A 20728-nucleotide genomic window follows, 5' to 3' on the forward strand; every position below is an offset into this window, starting at 1 on the left:
CACGGCTCCTAGGGAAAAGAGTAGCAAGACACGGACGGCCTTGGACATCTGAGCGGTGACCTAACGCAGGTGTCGGGAACATTCGACTGTTTTGTCTGCCTGTCACCTATTTGACTTCTTTATCTTTACCCCCAGCTTCTCGTCCCTTTGGGAAATCTCAGCTTTCAGCTGTTAGATTTCAAACCCGGACAGATGGCTGAGGCGCCTATCAAAGTGGCCCCCTCAGCCAACCACTGCCCCCATCCCTGTCTCTTCAGTTCCTCTCCTGCTTTAATCAACTGCAGTCCGGTTTCTGAGGGATTGTGAGTCCTGACTAATGTACAAGGTCTTACACTCTGGCTACAGATCCAAGACCAAAGCCCAAGTGTGCGGGGCCTGGCTGGAAGAAGCCAAAACACTCACCACAACCCATCGCTGAGCTCACAGGCCTCTGCAGTGGTGTGGCCTAGGTTTGGACCCTGCCTCAGCCACCTGCTGGCTGCAGAAGATGTCTTCTGCGTTCCCTTATTTGGCTTTCTCCTGGCTCTCCTGGAAAAATTAAACAGGTTTCCGTGTAACTGGCAGTTTATTAACTCTGAGTAAATGCTTGCGGAAGAGGTGACCTGAGGCAGATCCCGGGCAGTTAGACTCCAAGCCCACTAGGACGAGACAGTGGAGGCCACGAGTCAGACTGGGCCTAGCCCTGGGGAAGAATGTGCAGAGGAATGCTCAGGTATGGCCAGCGCCCCCAGATTCTTTAGGACAATGGAGCTTCTGGGAGTCCCTGAGCTAGCCAGGCTGCTGTCCTAGAAGCCTACTGGAGGCCTTCCCCTCCCCCCACATGGCCGTGTGTACCCGCCCCACCCCACCCCACCCCCACGGATGACTTTCATAACCATCCATATTCCTGCCTCAGCTAGGCCAACACCAGACACTTTGTATTTGAGCTGATGGGGCTTTTGGTGAGAAAGAAAACTATATTTTGTTCTTATCGAATTAAGAATGTCCCTGACTGGGGGCTGGAGAGATGGCTCGGTAGTTATGAGCACTGGCTGCTTTCCCAGAGGGCCGGGGTTCTAGTCGATTCCCAGGACCCACCCAGCACCTTACAACCAACTAACTCCAGTTCTAGGAGATCTGGTGTCCTTTTCCGGCCTTTGGAGGCACTGCAGGCACATGAGGCATGGACATACATACAGGTCACCCACACGCATAAAATGTGAAAAGGGAAAAACAATTTTTAAGGAGTGCTCCTGACCAAGAAAAGGGGAAAACACGCATGGTGAGACAAGACCCTGCATCTGGGAGTCCTGAGGGCAGTGTCTTAGTCCAGATCAGTCTCCCTCTCGTTACAGGGCCTCAGAATGACCCCTCCGTTCTCTAGACCACAGTTCCCTTCACTATGGGGCCCAGAGAAAGTGGCCTGAGGCACACAGAGAGCAACCGGAGTAATAGTCTCGTTGGCCTCCTGTGGCCAGAAACCCTTTCACAACAGAGACCAGCAAATCCGCAGAAACTGAAACAGTAAGTTTCTGCTTAGCTTTACTTGAGACAAGGTCTTCTGTGATGATTTTAGGCTGGCCCCAAACTTGTAATCCTCCTGCCTCAGCCCCCTAAGTCCTGCGGCTACAGTCCTGTGCCATAGCAGCTGGTGGAAATGCACCTGACAGTGTCTCTCCTGTCCCATTTTCTCTCACCATTTGCTTTTCATTTTGTTCCTAACTCTCACCAACCTCCAGCTCTTGCTCCTTTCTTTCTGTTTCCGGTTTCTTATCCTAAGAACTAGTTGGTAATATTAATAAATGACCAACATGTGTGTTAGCCCTCTCCAATTTCAGACTGCCCTCTCCACTTCACTGCCTCTTTTGACCTGATGCTAACAGGACCCTATAGGGACTTAAATGAAACCTACCCTTCTCTCAAAAGCCTGTTTCATTGTCCCCTTGTGACCTTATATTTCTGCAAGCATGGGGACTGCTTCTCCTTGCCCCAAGTAATGCTTTTCTGTTCGAGTTTGAGGAAGTCCTTCCTGTAGCTTTTACTTAAGTCTGATCATTTGCAACTGTAACAACAAACTAGATGTTCCCCAATTTTATTTATTTGTATTTTTTTTCTTGCCAGAAAATCATCGGTAGCCACTTAAGCAAGACAGAAGAAATCAGGCTATAGGACAATACGAGAGGAAAATCCATAGAAGTTTTAAGAAGGGGGAAAAAATGCGCCCAGGTTGGTGAGATGACTCAGCAGGTGAGCTTGCTTGCCAACAAACCTGTTGACCTGAATTTAATCCCCAGCACCCAAATGGTGGAAGGAGAGAACCATCTCCCACAAGCCTCCCTCTGATCTCTCCTCTCACAATTTTTTTTCAACCATCCCCATGAAAGAAGACATTTCTGACCCAGGGAACACTCTTTAAACAAAACCACATGAGCGTTCAGGCACATTGGACAGACAGCTGAAGGAAGCACTCACTGAGCCTCCCAAATACTTCTCGGGGGAGACTTTAATGAAAAGTCAAGAGCAGTCCAGCACAGGGAATGACGAATGGGAAGTGGATTGCCTTGAGAGGACATTGGCACAGAAATAGAGAATGTGGAGGTAGCCAGGAGGCTGGGCATTTATTAACATTCCCCAAGTGTGAACTCACTTGGGAGCCAGGCTGTCAGTGGGCAGCCTGCAGAGGATGACAAGGCCCCCATGAATCCTGCACCCATGGCCTTGCCACCATCTCCAGTTAGGAGACAGAGGCGGAGGCAAGAAAGGCAGAAGAACAGGGGTTGGATACAAAGCTTTTAGAAGGGAGGGCCTGGTACCGAAAGGGCTTGTCTTGTTGGACTGTCCTAGCTTACGTGTGCTCTGACCACCGCCAGCCTAAGGGAATGGAGCAAAGGCTGAAGAAGTCACTCAGGCCTCACATGCTACATCGTACGCCCGAAGGAAGGGTTCTTCTTTGAAGCGAGATTTTTCATGAGCTCTTGGCCATTCCCATGATTGCTGACATTGCCCCGGGGTTCAATGGTGGTCTGTTTCTCATCTTTTGAGACTTATTCAGCTCTAACCTCACTCAGGAGACAGCACAGAGGAATGAAGAAACTTAACAAACCCACAACGTAGTTGAAAGAAAAACAGTATATTCCTAACCCAAGAAGGGCTGTGGATCCATGGCCAAGAGCCACATCCACTGCTCTCTCCAGCTAGACCATCTGTGGGGCAAGACACAGGCTGATCCAGAAGGATCTAAGAGCAAAGAGCTGAGTGGATTTGACTAGAGGCCAGCCCTGGCCAATGGATCTATAATCCAACACAGTAAGTAGGTCCTTGTTAATGCTCAGAGCCTGGGTACTGAGAGGCTGGGGACTGTAGAGAGAATGAGTGCTGGGCCAAGCATGGCGGTGCACACCATTAATCCCAGCACTAGGGAGACAGAGGCAGACAGATCTCTGTGAGTTTGAGGCCAGCCTGGTCTACAAAGTGAATTCTAGTATAGAGCCAAGGCTGTTAACACAGAGAAACCTTGTCTCAAAAAGAAAAAAAGGAGAGAGAGAGAATGCCAGATCACAATGTCTTTCCTCACCCTGGGTCCAGCCTCTCTCTCGAAACAAGTCTGCTTTGCCTGACTTGTTTCTTTAATCACAAAGAATGGAATTCAGTAAAGCAGCCAGAAGAGGTGGTATATGTCTACAATCCCAACACTTGGGAAGCTAAGACAAAAGAACCACGAGTTCAAGCCCAACCTGAATGGTCCCTTTGTTTCTGCTTTGGCTGGGATTTGTAGTGATCATTGTTGCTTATGTATTACAATGGTGTTTGTAGGGTTTGGTTTGGTTTTACTGTTTTGATTTTTCGAGACAGGGTTTCTCTGTGTAGCTTTGGCTGTCCTGGACTCCCTCTGTAGACCAGGCTGGCCTCAAACTCACAGAGATCCGCCTGCCTCTGCCTCCCGAGTGCTGCGATCATAGGAGTGCACCCCCACACCTGGATACAACGGTGTTTGCGAACGTCATCTCTTTCACATAACTTCACAAGCCCAATTAAATCTGTACAGAACCAGACAAAATCTGCTGGACCAGAGGCGAGAACTCAAGCACCCTCTCTGCCCGCTGCAAACAAGAGACACAGAGTGGACCAGGCTTGCACCGGGATGGATTCTAAGTTGCCCAGAGTCAGTTGCTCCAGATTGAGAACCCTAAAAACAGACCCTACGGGGTCTGGAGATTTTACTCGGACAAAGTCCTTACTGGACAGGAGTTAGGAAAAGGTTAGCAGGAACGGTGATTCCAGTCTGTCAGCTAGTGCCAAGAGAGGCCGGGCTCATCCCCACCCCACCCCCAGATCACCACCAGACCTTCACACTCAGCGAGTGTGTGAGACAGGCTCACGTGAGACACGCTCACGTGTGAGACAGGGGACCTCCAGAATAGCATGGTGAACTGTGCGAGCTCACAGCAGAAAGCAGGGGGGCAGGGATTGTGCCCGGATCTGTGAGAAAGGGCCCATTGTTAAAGAAGGAGCAGAGTGTCAGAAGCCACCAAGGGAGGGAGCAACAGACACAGCAGCTGAGCCACTGCCTAGAACTCGGCCAACCCTGGTCTCCGGACTGAGAGAATGCTTCCATTCAACGTCTCTTCCTTCCACACGTGCAACTGTTGCTACCCTAGAGAAGCCAGGATCAGTGGAACCCATGAGCTTTCTACTAGGGTCAACTACTTGGTCTTTAAAAATCTAGTTTCACCCAGATACTTGTTTCCAGGGGAAGAAACAGGTTTGATAGGGTGAGAATTGACCCAAGCCCTTAAGAGATGTTCCCTGAGGCTCGTGGTTCAATTTCGGAAAATAACTTGTATTTCCCAGGATTCTTATGCGAGAATTTAACGAGCTCACAGATAGGAACAACCCTTATAAAGAACAGAGCGGCAGCAGATACGTGCCAGGGTATCTAAGGGACACTGAGGAATAACCCGGCCACCCTGGATCCATCATAGCACATCCACTGCTTAGCCAAAGGCCAGGCAAACATCCAGATCCCAACACGGCCTCTGCTCCAGTGCATGAGGGATCCAGGCAGGCCCTGTGGCGTCAATGATGACTGCCTGCCTGGACACAGCGAAGCTGTTCCCACGTCAGCCTGACTGAGGGGCTCGAGATTTCCATTCAGCAATGTGCTTTTCTCCCGAAAGGCCTCCACAGGAGTGTCTACAGCCCACATGGTCTATTCGGGGGCCTGTGCAGTCAGGCAGCAAGGCTGAGGAGAACATTCCCCCAGGGACAGCCTGGCAGGAGCTTTTGGCCAAAGCCTGTCCCTTGGCATCTTCACAGGCCCCTCGCCAAGCTCCAGGCAAGAGTGACTCTGGAATTTACAAGGCCAAGAAGAGACTCTTAAATAACTTTTAATTTATTTTCAAAAGAAAATGGAAGGGCGGGCGGGGGCCGTAATGCACACCCTCCAGAGAGGGTGAGGCAGTTGCAAGAGCTATGCCAGCCACACAGCAATGGCCACGCAGGCATTCCCTGAAAGCAGGGTCATTCTGGGAGAGAGGAGGGAGTGCCTTTTATGGCCCAATGGACCATGCCCAGGCCTCCTCAATCTGCCATTTGAGAGCCTCCCTGAGAGGTATCAGCTGACCATCATATATTTCTTTCTCCACACATCAGTGAACCCACAACTGTCAGGCAACATAGCGGTCATACCTACAGGTTGTTTCTGACCACCAGGTTTCTAATTGGGGCCTCGCCCCTAAAACGTCTGACTTTGGGCCAGTTTTATGCATAACCTCTCTAATCTGACTTGGGGTCCACATCCTGAAACTAATAGCACCCATTACAAATTAAATGAGACTACACATGGAAAGCCAGCAGCACCCCGTCTGTCTAGGAGGAGAACTCTGGACACCATGAGCAGCAGCAGCTAAGCCGGTTGCTTGTCCATGCTGCCTCCTGCCTGAGACTCCTGCTTTCGCAGCCCCCGCCAACGCAAGCCCACCCCACGATCCCCAGCTCTAGGTACTCCAGCCCAGCCCCTCTCCTCTCTCCCTCCACCCTGACCCTGATTCCTCCCTCCTCATTCCAGGAAACCAAGTTCACCGAAGGTTAGTGGCCCTGCAGATAGAAACCCTACTGGGTTCAAGTCCCAGCTCCTCCTGTGGTTCGCCACCTGGCTGCCCACCAACCCCTTAGCCTCCCTGGACCACGTTTCTTCTCCTCTAGAAGAGGAAAAGGCAGACCCCTTCTGCTTCTGGACCGTCAACCAGATGATATACATGAAAGGATCTGTAGATTCTTAATGATGCCATGCACTGGGAGGAAAAGAACGATTTGGTTTTAGGGTGATGTTTCTACTAAGCTATTAAATTCTCTTTTCTTTCACTCTGGTTCTGCAGTTGTGGTTGGTAATACTGCTGCTGGAAAAGTCAGTGTGTTTTCCAGTGATCCTGGCATTGTATTGACTCGAAGCAGAATCACCACAGACCCCTTTCCCACAGCCTTCTTCTGCACACACCAGCCTCATGCTGAAGAGTGCAAAAATGATTCGTGCCATTGCTAAGACAAGTAGAGGCCTACTGCTGCACTCTTCACTTGCAATTTACAAAGCAATTTACAATGCCCTGTGTCCGCCTGAGTCACTGAACCTCCAACGAATCCAAAGCACCCAGTGCGTCAGCTTACGCCTTGGGAGCCTGAGGACAGCCTACACACATTCATGAAGGACCAAACACCTGCGAGGAGTGGGGCTCTTTCAAATGCCAGACCATGTGCATGAAGGAGCCTCGGCTCTGCAGCTCCATAGCTAACATGCCTGCTTCCTTTGTTCTGTTTCCAGAAAAATCCAAGTCTAGCCCTTCTTCCCTTACAGCCATGTACCGAGACCCCCCTTTACCATCACAGGCTGCCTGCCCAGGTCTCAGGGCATTCTCTGCCAGCGTGTTGCTCATATTTCCACTGTCTGGTTTGACATTCTTTGACAGTTTTTAGGTAAGGGCCTTCACAGTGCTTCAGCTGTTCAGTTTTGTTGAGCTAGGGTAAGGAGTCTAAGGCAAGATTTGTCCGTAATCACCAAACACCCGGCTGAGCCCAGAAACTACATTCTTGGTGTTCTAGGTTGCCTCTAGGAGTCCAGTTCGGCAATGAAAAGCCTACTGAGATAAGAAAGAGAAGCTGAGAGCCAGCAAGATGGTCCAGCTGGCAAGGGTGCTTGCTGCCAGGATCCACACGTGGAAGGAGACAATTAATTCCCGCAAGTGGTCCTTTGACTTCTACGTGAATGCCACAGTCAATGTGTGCACACGTACACACACACACACACACACACACACACACACAGTAATTAATTAATTAATTGGCCAAATAATTAATGTTAAAAAATAAAAGAAATTGAGGTTAAAATATCTAATACAACCTTTGGTCTTGGGAGGTAGTCTGTAAATAAGAAAAAAAAAATTATCCCAGTCATCATTATCCCAGTCATGTATCTGGTTCAGTGTGTGGCATCAGTTAGTTCTGTACTCAGAAATTCAGTTTCCATATTGGCTGCATGAGAGTATATAGCAAGGAGGAGACACATGTGTTGCAGAAGAAGACACATCATCCGGAAGCCACGCAGACAATGTGGACCAGTCACAACACCATCTCAAGAGAAAGGCACAGGCAATTGTCCTCAAGACCAGAACGCCAGCAAAGCCACCAGGATGCCAGCAAAGCCTAAGGCTGTTTCAGAGTCGGGTGTCTCCGAGGGTTCTTAGCTGTTTGGCTGTCCCACGGTCTATGCCCCAGTAAAGAGGGGAAAGGGCCACAGCCGATACGGGAAACCTTTCTAAGGCCTAGTCGCCACCTGCCAAGGATTTTTGATGCCACCAAGAAAATAACTCCCACTCTCAGGCTCTTCCTGCTAACTTACGGACAGAATCTAAGCATCGAGGTCTTGTTCGTTTCAGGTTCCTTGTGAAGATGAAAAACACGTGAAAGTCTTACATTTGCATGTCTCCCTGGTAATTGCAATGCATTTAGTAAGAACCATGCGAGGTACCTTAAATTTGTTTCCTGTCTCAGTTCTTACAGCACCACAGCATAGATGGATTTCTGGCACGTACGACCCACAAAGATCCAATTAACACAGACCATGATGCCTCCAGCACAGGGTGGCTTAATTCTGTCTTCATCTCCATGCTCAGCCCGGAGCCTGGGGCGTTCAGTAAATATTTGTTGTTTTATTGTGGTTCTGTGGAGGAAACTGTGTAAGTGGGAACATGTTTTTGAAGGTGAAGCGAGACATTAAGGTTACAATCCATATGGAGTTGACCCAAGAGTGGTTTCAAGTCCAAGGGATGGCTGAAACTGGACTCACAGTGCCATGATCTGTGAACCACTAGACATCACCTTCTCCAAATGTAGGTCTAGTGTAGTTTAGGGGGTCTGGAGCAGGAGGAGAATCAAGGTAGAGAGAGAAGCTCCCATTGTGTCTTTTTATTCTCCAAGCAGGGAGACTCTTTTCCCACTGACTTAGGACTCCTTGGGCCATCCAGTATACAAAGGTAGCTTCGTAATGAGGGTACTTGGGGGAAGAGCAAATGAGGCGACCTCGTTTGGATGGCCTTAAGATAGACCAGCACCGAAGGCTACCTCAGGCAGACAGTTTCAGGTACCCCTCATGTGTCAGTTTGCCCCGGGGCTGCTAGAACAAATTACCATAAAGTCAGTGGTAAGACACCTAATATCATGAACATATAATCTCACTGCTCAAGAGGTTCTAAGTCTGAAATTAGCTTCCTTGGGCTAACTCAAGACATTAGCTTCTCTGAAAAGGCTGGGAGGAAATCAGTTTCCCTCTCCCTGAAGCCATGTTCTTCATTCCATCATTCGTGGCCTCCCTCTTGCCGGCCAGCGGCACAACATCTTCACATGCCACGGTCACCCTGCCTCCAAGCTCACCTGTCTTCCCCTAGCCTACCCCTCTCATCCAGGTGTCATAGACCCTTAGTCATACCTACAGAGTCCCTTGTGCAATTTAAGGTCCCATATTCTCACGTTCCAGGGACTAGGGTCACCCCCGTGTGGACCCAGTATTTTACCTAGCATACCTTGTCTTTTACGGTCGCTTTTGAACACCTTCCTCCAGGGCGACGACTAAAGGCTGGTGGGAGATGATGGGAAAGAGAGCGCAGGGGCCAGGAGATGAGATGGCTCACTGAGTAAAGGTGCCTGCTGGGCACAAGCGTGAGGGCTCGAGTTCAAATCCTCAGCACGCGTGTTAAACAAAACAAAACCTGAATGGTGTGCCTGTATGTACGTACCTAGAGCCCAAGTACGGGGGGGGGGGGGGGGTTAGAGACCAGAGGCTCTGTGCGGCATCATGGCTGCCAGCCTAGCTTCAGGCACAGCGAACAACCCTATCTCAAGACAGTAAGAAAAGATGGCGTTGGATACCCGAACACACCCACTTGGGCACTCAGACGCACAGGAGGAGGAAGTTCAGGCTCTCCAAAAACTGTGCCTTCCTGTTTCAACAGCACTGACTAACATAAAAGGGGAGGGGGCAGGAAAGTCTGGCTTAGGCCTCAGGTCGCTGTCCGTCTCTGCGGCCAGGCCCTCCACTGAGTTCTTGAGGAGAACCATCAATGACAGATTCGAAAACAAAAACCGTCCAAGCGGGTCTAGGAGAAACGCCGCTTCTTAGACTAGCCGACAGCACCCCCTAGTGCCCGGTAACAGAATGAGGACTGCCGCCGGGGGGGCGGGGGGGAGGGAGGAAAAATGAAGGAGATAGAACTCTGCCCCGTGGTCTGAACCCTTGCCTGAAGGCCAAGAGGCAGAGCCAGCACAGGCTCTGAGGCTGACACCAGGCATGAGGGGCGTCTTCAAACTTCCCAACTAAGTGTATGCTTAACTAGCACCCAGGAGTTCAACAACGCAACAGACACAGTCTGGAGGACTTTGGGGCCTTGAAGACTGTTAAATGCCTACAGTAGAGGGCAGCGGTGCTCAGAAAGCTTCTAGACTTGGCCATGAAAGCTAGAGTGGAGAGTAGCCCCAACTAACAGCTATGCACTGCCAGGCTCATTACTTGCCCCATCTGTGCCTAGTTCCTCATCAGGAAAACACAGATGAATAAAGAAAAAAGTCCCTGGGTTAAGAGAGTTAACATACAATCCGTGTAAAGTCCTCAATAGGGTATGTGGTGTGAAACCATATTATTATGGTTGGTTTTAATGTCACTTTGCCACACATTACAATCGCCTGACTAGGAAGCCCTGCCTTCAAAAGCGTCCAGATTAGCAGGGTGCTGTGGTGAATGCCTGTAATCCCACCACCCAGGGAGGCAGAGGCAGGCGGATCTCTGTGAGTTTGAGGCCAGCCTGGTCTACAGAGAAACCTTGTCTCAAAAAAAAGTGTCCACATTGCCTTGACTGATGGGAAGACAAGAGCTCAAGGGTATGAAGCACCACTGAGTAGCGTCTTGGATAAAAGGAACGAGAGCATCTCGCCTCTCGCTCCTTGGCCTCCCCTGCTGCGCTGGGTAGATTTGCCCTGTGGTTGCTGCTGAGTCCTTCTCTGGTATCAGAACCGGCGCTCACAAGCTCTCATAGTGGAGTAGGGACCAGCGGTTCTCCAGAAATCTTTTGTGTTTCCAGCACCAGTTTGGGGACCACTGAGGCACCCAGCCTTATAGACTGAGCAGCTGCTGGTTGTCCTCCCCTCACACCCATGAGGCTGCTGCGGGGCTGCTCCAGCTGCTGAGGCCCCTCCAGCTGCTGAGGCCCCAGCCTTACGGACTGAGGAACTACCAGCTTCTCAGCTCGCCAGCATAATTCTGCTGCTGTTATTATTTTAAAGCTGACTTCATAAATTCACTTTTTTTTCCCATCCCGTTTGTTCTGTTCCTCCAGGAAACCCTCTCAATTACAATTATGACTGCGGAAAAAGTTAGGGGCAACTGGGGATACACAGACACGTCGCCAGATTGGGACAAACCTGAATACTCCTCCGTGTCCTCCATTAATAGATAAGGGGTCAGCCTTGCCTTCCTCTTTCGGCCATCTGGTGCCTGTGAGGCCTGCTGGGAACAGGACTTGTAAGCAGCAAATATGTCTGGAAGGCTGTGGTGCAAGGCCACTTTCGCTAGCTACAAGCGAGGGCTCCGGAACCAAAGAGAGCACAGAGCTCTTCTTTCAATTCAAGGCGTTTATGCCCTAGATGAAACTGAATTCTACTTAGGCAAGAGATGTGTTTCCATGTATAAAGCAAAAACAATACAGTGACGCCTGGATCCAAACCAAACAAAACCAGAGTGATCTGGGTAGAAGTAACTCAGGCCCATGGAAACAGCGGCATGGTTCGAAGCAGCCTTCCTGCGAAGGCCACTGGACATGGAATCCGTGTGATGCTGTGCCCTTCCCGGATTTAAACTAATGAAAAGTAAATAAATAAAAGTGAAAAAAAGAAGTAGATAAGGGGTTACACGGGGCCATGCAAACTTCCATGGCGCCGTCCATTTACAGATGCTGAGACAGGAAGGCCTCCATTGGCGGAGCCTATGAGGAGCTGGGAACAGGTGGACGTTGCGTGCGCTCGTTAGCCACTGCAAGCTTGCTTAGCTGTCTCCTGGCACAGTTGGCTGTGCTTTCGAGAGCTTCTCTGGCCAGTGTTCCTGGGTGTTCTTGTCCTCCTTCTTGTTACCTACTGCCCTTGCAGTCCTTTGTGGGCCAGGTAACCAGTGTGACATTGTAAAAAAAAAAAAAAAACCCAGAGGTCAAAACCTGTTTCAATTATAGAGCCCTGACCCCCGCCTTTAGGCCATGGCTTGGTGAGCTTATCTCCTCAAAGCTATTGCACAAGGTGGGGATTTTTAACCCCACTGCTCAGATGAGGAGACTGAGGTTTGGGGAATTTTCCTCTCTTGCCCCAGGAGAAACTACTACTAGAAGAGAGGGGGAGAATTCAGGCTCACATCTGACACCTAGAAGTTTTACCGGTGAGGCAGGCCCGTTACTTCTCGAAGCAGGCTCTCCTCCATCACGGATGGTATTGGCAAAGTGGCCTCTGCATCTATGGGCCTCCACGTTAAGACAGAGGTCCTCTGGCTACCATTCGCTGGCAAACTTTTGCAGGTGGGTTGCACACCTTCTCTGGCTTTGTGTTTCATGCTAAGTCATTCTCGCAATGAGACCTTCCTGCAGAAAAGCCATCATGTTCTCCTGCAATATACAGTATTGTTAGCATGCACCTTCCCTTGTCTATCACTGGTCAGTTATGTGCTACTGGCACATGAATAATAGAAAACAAAACTGCCAAACGTGGAATGGGAAACACTACTTCTTAGACCAGCACCTCCCAATGCCAAGGAACAGGAAGGGGGCAGAAGTGTAATAAATCTACAAATCTACATTACATGTGAAAGTTTAGACACATTGAAATACCCTTAGGAAGAACAACCAATATTTATTAGGCTTTGTACCAAGGAGGATTATGGGTAACCAACAATCACTGTAAACAGTTATCCAAATGGGGCACAAAAATTTATTTCATGAACATTTAAGCAAAGAAAACTATATCTAATTTTAGGAACACGTTCATCCTTTCTTATAGCTTTCCCATAAAAAAAGAATAAATGAATGTCCATCCTTTTACATTATTGCTAAGAATAATATGACTTCAAGTGTGCAGTCATTAAAGCACACTATAAGTTATAAGTTGATGGAATCAGCTGGCAGGTTGCTACCCTTGTTGCTGTAAAGGAACTACTGAAAGTTAGTTAAAAAAAAATGCTGAACAAAGGCAAGGAGCAGGCTGTGGTAGGGAATGGCCATGGGGGAAACTGAGGACACATCTCAGAAGATGAAACAAGGAGCCTAGCACAGTGGCTCACGCCTGTATTCCCAGCACTCAGGGAGGCAGAGGCAGAACTCTGTGAGTTGGAAGTGAGTCCAGGACAGTCAAGGCTATACAGAGAAACCCTGTCTCGAAAGACCAGGAAAAAAAAAGAAGAAATGGAGAAGGAAGACGAGGAGGAGGAGGAAGGGAAGGAAGAGGAGGAGAAGGAGGACAAGGAGGAGATGGAAGGAACAAGGGAAGACTGGTCACATTCTCAGCGTCTGGAGGAGGGGTGGTAGGGAACACAGGAACCGACGCTCCCTGTCCTTGCAGTTCTGCCACTGTCCACTATGCTGTGCTGTCTCCCCAGGGCTCATACGTGGTGGTTGGAGGGGAGTGTCTAACATTTCCTACCTGATTTTTAATTAGGGTTATACTGCAAGGCAATTAATCTACCTGGTCCCCTCACTGTGGAGAGCTATTTCTAAAGCAATTAAGCAACTCTTGAAACTGAGAAATAGGACATCTTCCTTTACCAAGGGCTGTTGGGGAAGAGGAAACAGCTGTCTTCTGGGAGAGGCTAGGCAAAGCCTCTGCTATATTGCTTTCTGAAACCTTGTTTGGTCCTAGGATTTGATGACAGGGAAGATGTAGCCACCGTCACAGCTGAGCCTGTCTCCACGAGAGGGCAGTGGTATGTGTAGTCAAGACCAGCCCAGTTCTCATCTAAACCTCAGCCCCTAGGATCAGGCTAAGGGACCACTGAAAATGATGAGATCCAAGCCAAGACGGTGAAAGAATGCACACACACACACACACACACACACACACACCATATGCACATACATGCATGCACAAGCATGCTACAGATGCTGCAAGAAGGTTTGGGGAGACTCAGGAAGGCTTCACCCGGTCTTCCCCCGACACACTGCAGAGTCAGCCAGGCATGCCCCTCTGCCATCACAGGTTTCCTCTGACGCTCCTGGCACCAGAAACCCAGGTCCACCCAGGTGGGGCTCAAGGCTCAGTGGTTTCCGAAGCTCCTCGGGCTTCTCTGCCTGTCAGCACAGAGGATGCAAAGGAGAGAAATGTGAGTCTTCTGTTCCTTAATGCGCCTCGTGCCACCACACAGAGTAAAAGGCAATGAAGGGCACAGTGTCGTGAGAAGTGTGTGGGAAACAGTCTAAAAAATCCTGGCAACAGACGTCCCACTCAAATTGGGTAGTTTAGGGACCGTTCAGAAATGAGTTCTAAAAGGATAGCCAGAGCCAGGGGTGGTGGCGCACATCTTCAACCCCAGTAACACTCAGAAAGCAGGGACAGGAAGATCCCAGCCTGGTCTACAGAATGAGTTCCATGATAGCCGGGGCTACACAGAGAAATCCTATCTCTAAATAATGATGATGACATTATTATTATTATTATTATTATTATTATTATTATTATTATTACTTTGCTATACTTCTAGGCTTATTGACAGTAGCCTAGCATAACTCCTCTGAAAGGCTTCACCCAGCAGCTGATGGAAACAGAGGCAGAGACCCACAGCCAACACTAAACAGGGCTTGGGAAGTCCTCTGGAGAAATTGGAGGAACAACTGAGGGAGCCAGAGAAGTCAAGAATTCCACAAGAAGACCTACAGTGTCAACTAACCTGGGCCCATCAGGGCTCACAGAGACTGAACCACCAAACCAAAGAGCATGCATGGACTGGTCCTAGGCCCCCTACATATATGTAGCAAATACACAGCTTGGTCTTCATGTAGAGCCCCAACAACTGGAGCGGGGGCCCTCCCTGACTCTGATGCTTCCCATTGGATCCCATTCCCCCTAACTGGGCTGCCTTGTCTGGCCTCAGGGGGAGAGTTCTTCCAGGGTGGGTGGGTACCCATGGGGACTGCCCTTCTCTGAGGAGACGACAGTGGAGGATGGGGGGAGTGGTGCGCAGGGGGGAAACTGGGAGGAGAGCACAGGCAGGCTGCAGAGAAACCACAGGGCTCACACCTTCAGAGACAGCCAAACCCAGAAAAGGAAGCGGTCATGGACACCTAGAGACAGGATAGGCTGGGTAGGAAAGGCCACGTGATGGGAGCTGTGCCTCGGTGGAGACACCAAAACCTATTCTCCCCACCCCTCTGAGCTCCAGAAGACAGAGAAAAGGCAGCCATGGAGGAAGTCCCCAGAGAGAACCCTCCTAAGCAGGATGGCAAAGGGCAGAAAGCGGATCCAGCTCACACGATAGCAGCCAAGCATCTGTGCATTAGCAAAAGCTGGACCAACGAAACCATATGAGATACTATTGCATGTTATAGTGTTTTGAATAGGAATGGCCCCATAGGCCCATGTACTTGAATGCATCAGAGAGTGGCACTACTTGAGCAACATTAGGAGCTGTGGCCTTGTTGAAGGAAGTGCGTCATTGGGGGTAGGCTTTGAGGTTTCAAAAGTCCAAGCCAGACCCACTGGTTGTCTCTCTTCCTGGTGCCTGCAGATTCAGATATAGAACGCTCCGCTACCTCTCCAGCACTGTGCCTGCCCGTGTGCCACCATGCTCCCCGCCATGATAATAATGGATTAAACCTCCGAAACTGTGAGCCAGCCTCAATTAAATGTTTTCTTTTGTAAGAGTTGTATGGTCATGATGTCTCTTCACAACAATAAAACACCGACCAAGACACATGTTTAAAAATAGATTAACGAAAAAAAATAGATTAAAGACCCAGAAATAAACCCACACACTTATGGACACCTGATCTTTGACAAAGATGCCAAATGGAAAAAAGACAGCATCTTCAACAAATGGTGCCGGTCTAACTGGGTGTCTACACGTAGAAAAATGCAAATAGATCCATACTTATCACCCTGCACAAAACTAAAGTCCAAGTGGATCAAAGACCTCAACATAAAACCAAACACACTAAATCTGTTAGAACAAAAAATGGGGAAGAGCCTAGAACTCATTGGCACAGGAGACAACTTCCTGAACAGAACACCATCAGCACAGGCTCTAAGAACAACAATCAATAAATGGGAGCTCATGAAACTGAAAAGCTTCTGTAAAGCAAAGGACACTGTCATCAGAACAAAACAACTGCCTACAGATTGGGAAAGAATCTTCACCAACCCTATATCTGACAGAGGGCTAATATCCAGTACATATAAAGAACTCAAGAAGTTAAACAGCAACAAATCAAGTAATCTGATTAAAACATGGAGTACAGAGCTAAAGAGAGAATTCTCAATCAGAGGAATATCGAATGGCAGAGACACATTTAAAGAAATTCTTAACATCCTTACTCATCAGGGAAATGCAAATCAAAATGACCCTGAGATTTCACCTTACACCCATCAGAATGGCTAAGATCAAGAACTCAAGTGACAAGACATGCTGGAGAGGATGTGGAGAAAGGGGAACCCTCCTCCATTGCTGATGGAAATGTAAACTTGTACAACCACTTTGAAAATCAATCTGGTGCTTTCTCAGACAAATAGAAATAGAGCTTCCTCAAGACCCAACTATACCACTCCTAGGCATATATCCAAAAGATGCTCAAGAATACAACAAGGACGTTTGCTCAATCATGTTCATAGCAGCTTTATTCATAATAGCCAGAATCTGGAAACAACCCAGATGTCCCTCAATTGAGGAGTGGATACAGAAATTGTGGTACATTTACACAATAGAATGATAGTCAGCAATTAAAAACAAGGAAATCATGAAATTTGCAGGCAAATGGTGGGAACTAGAAAGGATTATCCTGAGTGAGGTATCCCAGAAGCAGAAAGACACACATGGTCTATACTCACTTATAAGTGGATATTAGACATATAATATAGGATAAACATACTAAAATCTGTATACCTAAGGAAGCTAAGCAAGGAGGAGGACCCTGGGTAAGATGCACAATCTTCATTCAGAAAGACAAATGGGACAGACATCAGAAGAAAGCAAAAATAAGGAGCAAGACAGGAGCCTACCACAGAGAACCTCTGAAAGACTCTACCCAGCAGGGTATTAAAGCAGATAGTGGGACTCAGAGCCAAACTTTGGGCAAAATGCAGGGAATCTTATGAAAGAAGGAGGATATAGAAAGACCTGAAGAGGACAGGAGCTCCACAAGGAGAGCAACAGAACCAAAAAATCTGGACACAGGGGTCTTTTCTGAGACTGATACTCCAACCAAAGACCATTCATGGAGAGAACCTGGACCCCCCGCACAGAGGTAGCCCATGGCAGCTCAGTCTCCAAAAGGGCTCCCTAATAAGAGGAGCAGGGGCTGTCTCTGACATGAACTCAGTGGATGGCTCTTTGATCATCTCCCCCTGCCGGGGGGAGCAGCCTGATGAGGTCACAGAGGAAGACTCTGAAAGACAGTCCTGATGAGACCTGATAAGCTGGAGTCAGATGGAAGGGGAGGAGGACCTCCCCTATCAGTGGACTGGGGAAGGGGCATGGGAGGAGAAAAGTGAGGGAGGGAGAGAGGGGAGGATTGGGAGGGGACGAGGGTGGGGATACAGCTGGTATACAAAGTGAATAAATTGTAATAAACAAAAAATTATATTAAAAATCCAAATAGGAAAAAATAACAAATAATTTTTTAAAAAACCACTTTAGTTTAAACAGCTATGAGTAGGGACTGGAGAGATAGCTCATTCATTAGGAGCGGTGGCTGCTCTTTCAGAAGACCCAGGTTTAATTCCCAACACCCACATGACAGCTCACAACCATCTGCAACTCCAGTTCCAGGGGGATCTGCTGCCCAATTCTGGCCTTCAAGGGCACTGTGCACGCATGACACTGATATACACACAGACAAAACACCCCTACAAACAAAGGAATAAAAATGATTGCTTCTTAATATTTTTAAAACCTCTATGGGTAGAGGCCCGCTACAGTGCTATCAGCATACAATCGCAACACTTGAAAAAAGACTAAGTCAGGAGATCATGAGCTTAATGAGGCTAGCCTCTGCTACATAATGAGTTCAAGAACAGCCTAAGCTATACAGCTACAGCTTAGGAAATAGTTCACTGTGATTCAGCACTTTCCTTGTGTGTACAATACCCTGGATTTGATGCCTACCACTGCAAAAATAATTTGAGAGAAACAAATAACCATCTTTATACATTATAAGTAGACATTTTGCTGATTTGAACTTGAAGGGAAACGGCAATAGAGTTTTAACTAGAGTAAAATTTTCCAGAAAGTTTTAACACCTTGAGTTGGTTTGTTTCAATAGAACAATGAACAGCTTTTCTGAGAATTGGAGAGTGGGAAATGTTTTTCATTAGGTGACAAAACAAAAAGACTGGTAAATTTTTCATTAAAAAAAAATCTAGAATCTCTATTCTAAAGTGTAGAAGAAGAATATGTTCCTATACAATATCTTCTTTTATTTATTTTTTGTCTTTACTTTTAAGAGAGGTTCTTTCTATGTAGCCTTAATTATCCCAGAACTCTCTATGTAGACCAGGCTAGCCTAGAACTCAACAGAGATCCTCTTGCTTCTGCCTCCCAAGCGCTGGCATTAAAGGTGTGCACCACCATTCCTGACAACTTTTCAAAGGAATTTCATATAGTACGTACACACATCTGTATACATACATACTTCATATTCTCTTGTCCCTAAAGCCCCTGCACCAGGGTCTTCACTTGACTCCCTGGTGGAGCTGGATGCTATAGTAATAAATGCAACAAGCCTGGGTCCCAGTTCTACTCTTTCCTTCCTAGAGACATTGGCTCAGTCATTTCCCTTCACTGAGTTTCAGCTTCCCCAATCATTAATTACATGAGAGAGCTAGGACAGACTTCTAGATTTCAAATGGTTTTAGTAGATGATTTTTTTAGTAGATTCTTAACATGAGACCCAATCACATAACAGATGCAGTGATGTTTCTCTGTTGACACAGGCATAGGCTTCCTAGAATAAAAACTCTTGAGGAATTTCTAGACCTTGCCCTGTGAAATATTAATTCCGTGAGGCAATAGTACAAGCATCTGGGGGAAAGAAGGAAGAGGGCAATCTGTCCTACCCTTGCCCAGCTAAGCTCCACAGATTTTTCTATTAAAATTTCCAGAGCCTTGACCTGGAACATGCTTTTTAACATGCTATTAACATGCTTTTCTCACTGGCAATTTAATATATAGTTGGAAAAATGGTGATGTGGACAACAATTTACTCTTGGTCTCTGAGACAAAAGTTATTATGTAGCACAGGTTGGCCTTTTCTCAAACCTCACTGCCTCAGATTCGCAAAAACTAAGGTTTGTACTGCTGTGTGTTGTTGTTAATAAAGTGGCAATGGGCTATATAATGTTTATTATTAGCCCTATGATTATTACAGTGGTATTATTTAACCCAATATCACAATCAATAAGACACAGACACCTGTTAGACTTTATAATTGCCTTATTTACCTTGAGCTGGGCAGGTCACCTGTCTCAATAACCTCACCATCCACCTCCCAGCCCCCATCCAATGCCATCTGCCTTGACCATTTCTATTTGGCCCATCTCCCATCCATAATTCTATAAATACTTGCTTATCCTTCATCTGGGTCACTTTCTCCATCCACGACATCCTTAGAGTCCTTCCTCCCAGCCCACGTGGTTGCTTCTCCATGCTAACCCATCCTGGCGTCCTCCTTCCTCCTTTCTTTCTATCTGTCTTCTCCTTCCTGTGATTCTCCTGTCCCCAAAGCCCAGGGAACATTCACCAAGACTACCTCCTTCTGCCCTGCCCAGGTACAGGCCTTTTTTCTTAACCAGTCAGGAATAATGTCTTAGGCAGGTTTACACAACAAGGATTGGGCAGTAACCAAGTCTTGAGGACCAGTAATTAGCATCCAAATATAAGCATCTGACCAAACCCCAGCAACTATGCCTGGCTTCATTTGTTTTAGCCATAAATCTACAAATTTATATCACATATAACCCAGAACTCAAGCTCATTTCACACTGCATTGTTGATTTTAAGTATATCTTGATGCTTAGTCTAGATCCCATTACATTTGTGTGTGTACAACATATCACATACAATATATATTTCATACAACATATTTTCCCGTGCTCCAACTCCTTCCAGATACTCCTCCCTCCCTCCCCACCCACCTTCATGTTCTTTCTCGCTCAAAATAAAACAAAAAAACATAGAGCCTGAGCAGGGGGCTTGTCCTGAAGTGTGTCACTCCATTGGAGAAAACAGATTTTTCTTCTCCCATCAGTTCTCATCTGAAAATAGCTTCTTGGTTACCGGTGGGACTCTGTGCCCACTTCTCCTTCTCTGTGCCGGTATTTTGTCTAGCCTGAACATGTGTGGGTCTTGTGCATGCATTCATATGTACATCAGCCATGCAGTATCTGGAAAATGCTGTTTCCTCGGAGCTTTCCGTTCAGTCTTAATTTTTTTTCAGGCAGGGTCTCCCTCTGAACAAAGAGCTCTCTTTTTTTCCTAGGCTGCCTGGCCAGGGAGCCCCATTCCTACCTTCCCATGTCAGCCCCCACAATGCTGGGGTTACAGCTGCCTGTCCTCGTGCCTAATTTTTGGGTGACTCTGGAGTTCCAAATCCAGGTCCCCATGTTTATGCAACAGGCACTTTACCCACTGAGCCATTTCCCTGGCCCAATTTCATGTATTAACCATGTGAAAAAATTGTGCATGCGTGCGGGGGTGGGAGGTTGTCGCTGATTCAAGGTGTGAAACTTTTTTTCTTTTTTTTTTTTCTCACTGTAGGCTACAGTAAAAAGTGTTTGGAGTTGATAACTTGGCAAGTGTGAGCTTAGGACCTCACCCCTGAAGCCCGCCTGTGAGTCCAAGACACAAACTGGTTTCTTCTAGGGCTGAAATCAACGGAGCCTCTTGCTCCTCTCCTCACAGCTGAGTGTGGCTGAGGCCCAGAAGAAAGCTGGCTCTGTTTGTCTAGTGGGTGTCCTGAGAACAAAGAGGGAG

The 20728-nt window shown here is 47.7% G+C and overlaps 1 long non-coding RNA gene and 1 pseudogene across 1 annotated transcript; both read left to right on the forward strand.

Moving 5' to 3' along the window:
* The first annotated feature begins 641 nt into the window (after positions 1 to 641).
* On the forward strand, positions 642 to 6271 carry LOC129692498 (uncharacterized). Its single transcript, XR_008722710.1, has 4 exons — positions 642 to 712; positions 1335 to 1503; positions 2101 to 2226; positions 6047 to 6271. It is a non-coding gene; the product is annotated as an uncharacterized LOC129692498 (long non-coding RNA).
* Positions 6272 to 11054: 4783 nt separating this feature from the next.
* On the forward strand, positions 11055 to 11374 carry LOC129692497 (60S ribosomal protein L35a-like; annotated as a pseudogene).
* Positions 11375 to 20728: the final 9354 nt, after the last annotated feature.

Source organism: Psammomys obesus, unplaced genomic scaffold, assembly GCF_907164565.1.
Source record: "Psammomys obesus unplaced genomic scaffold, mPsaObe1.curated_primary_1811, whole genome shotgun sequence".
Lineage (NCBI taxonomy): Eukaryota > Metazoa > Chordata > Mammalia > Rodentia > Muridae > Psammomys > Psammomys obesus.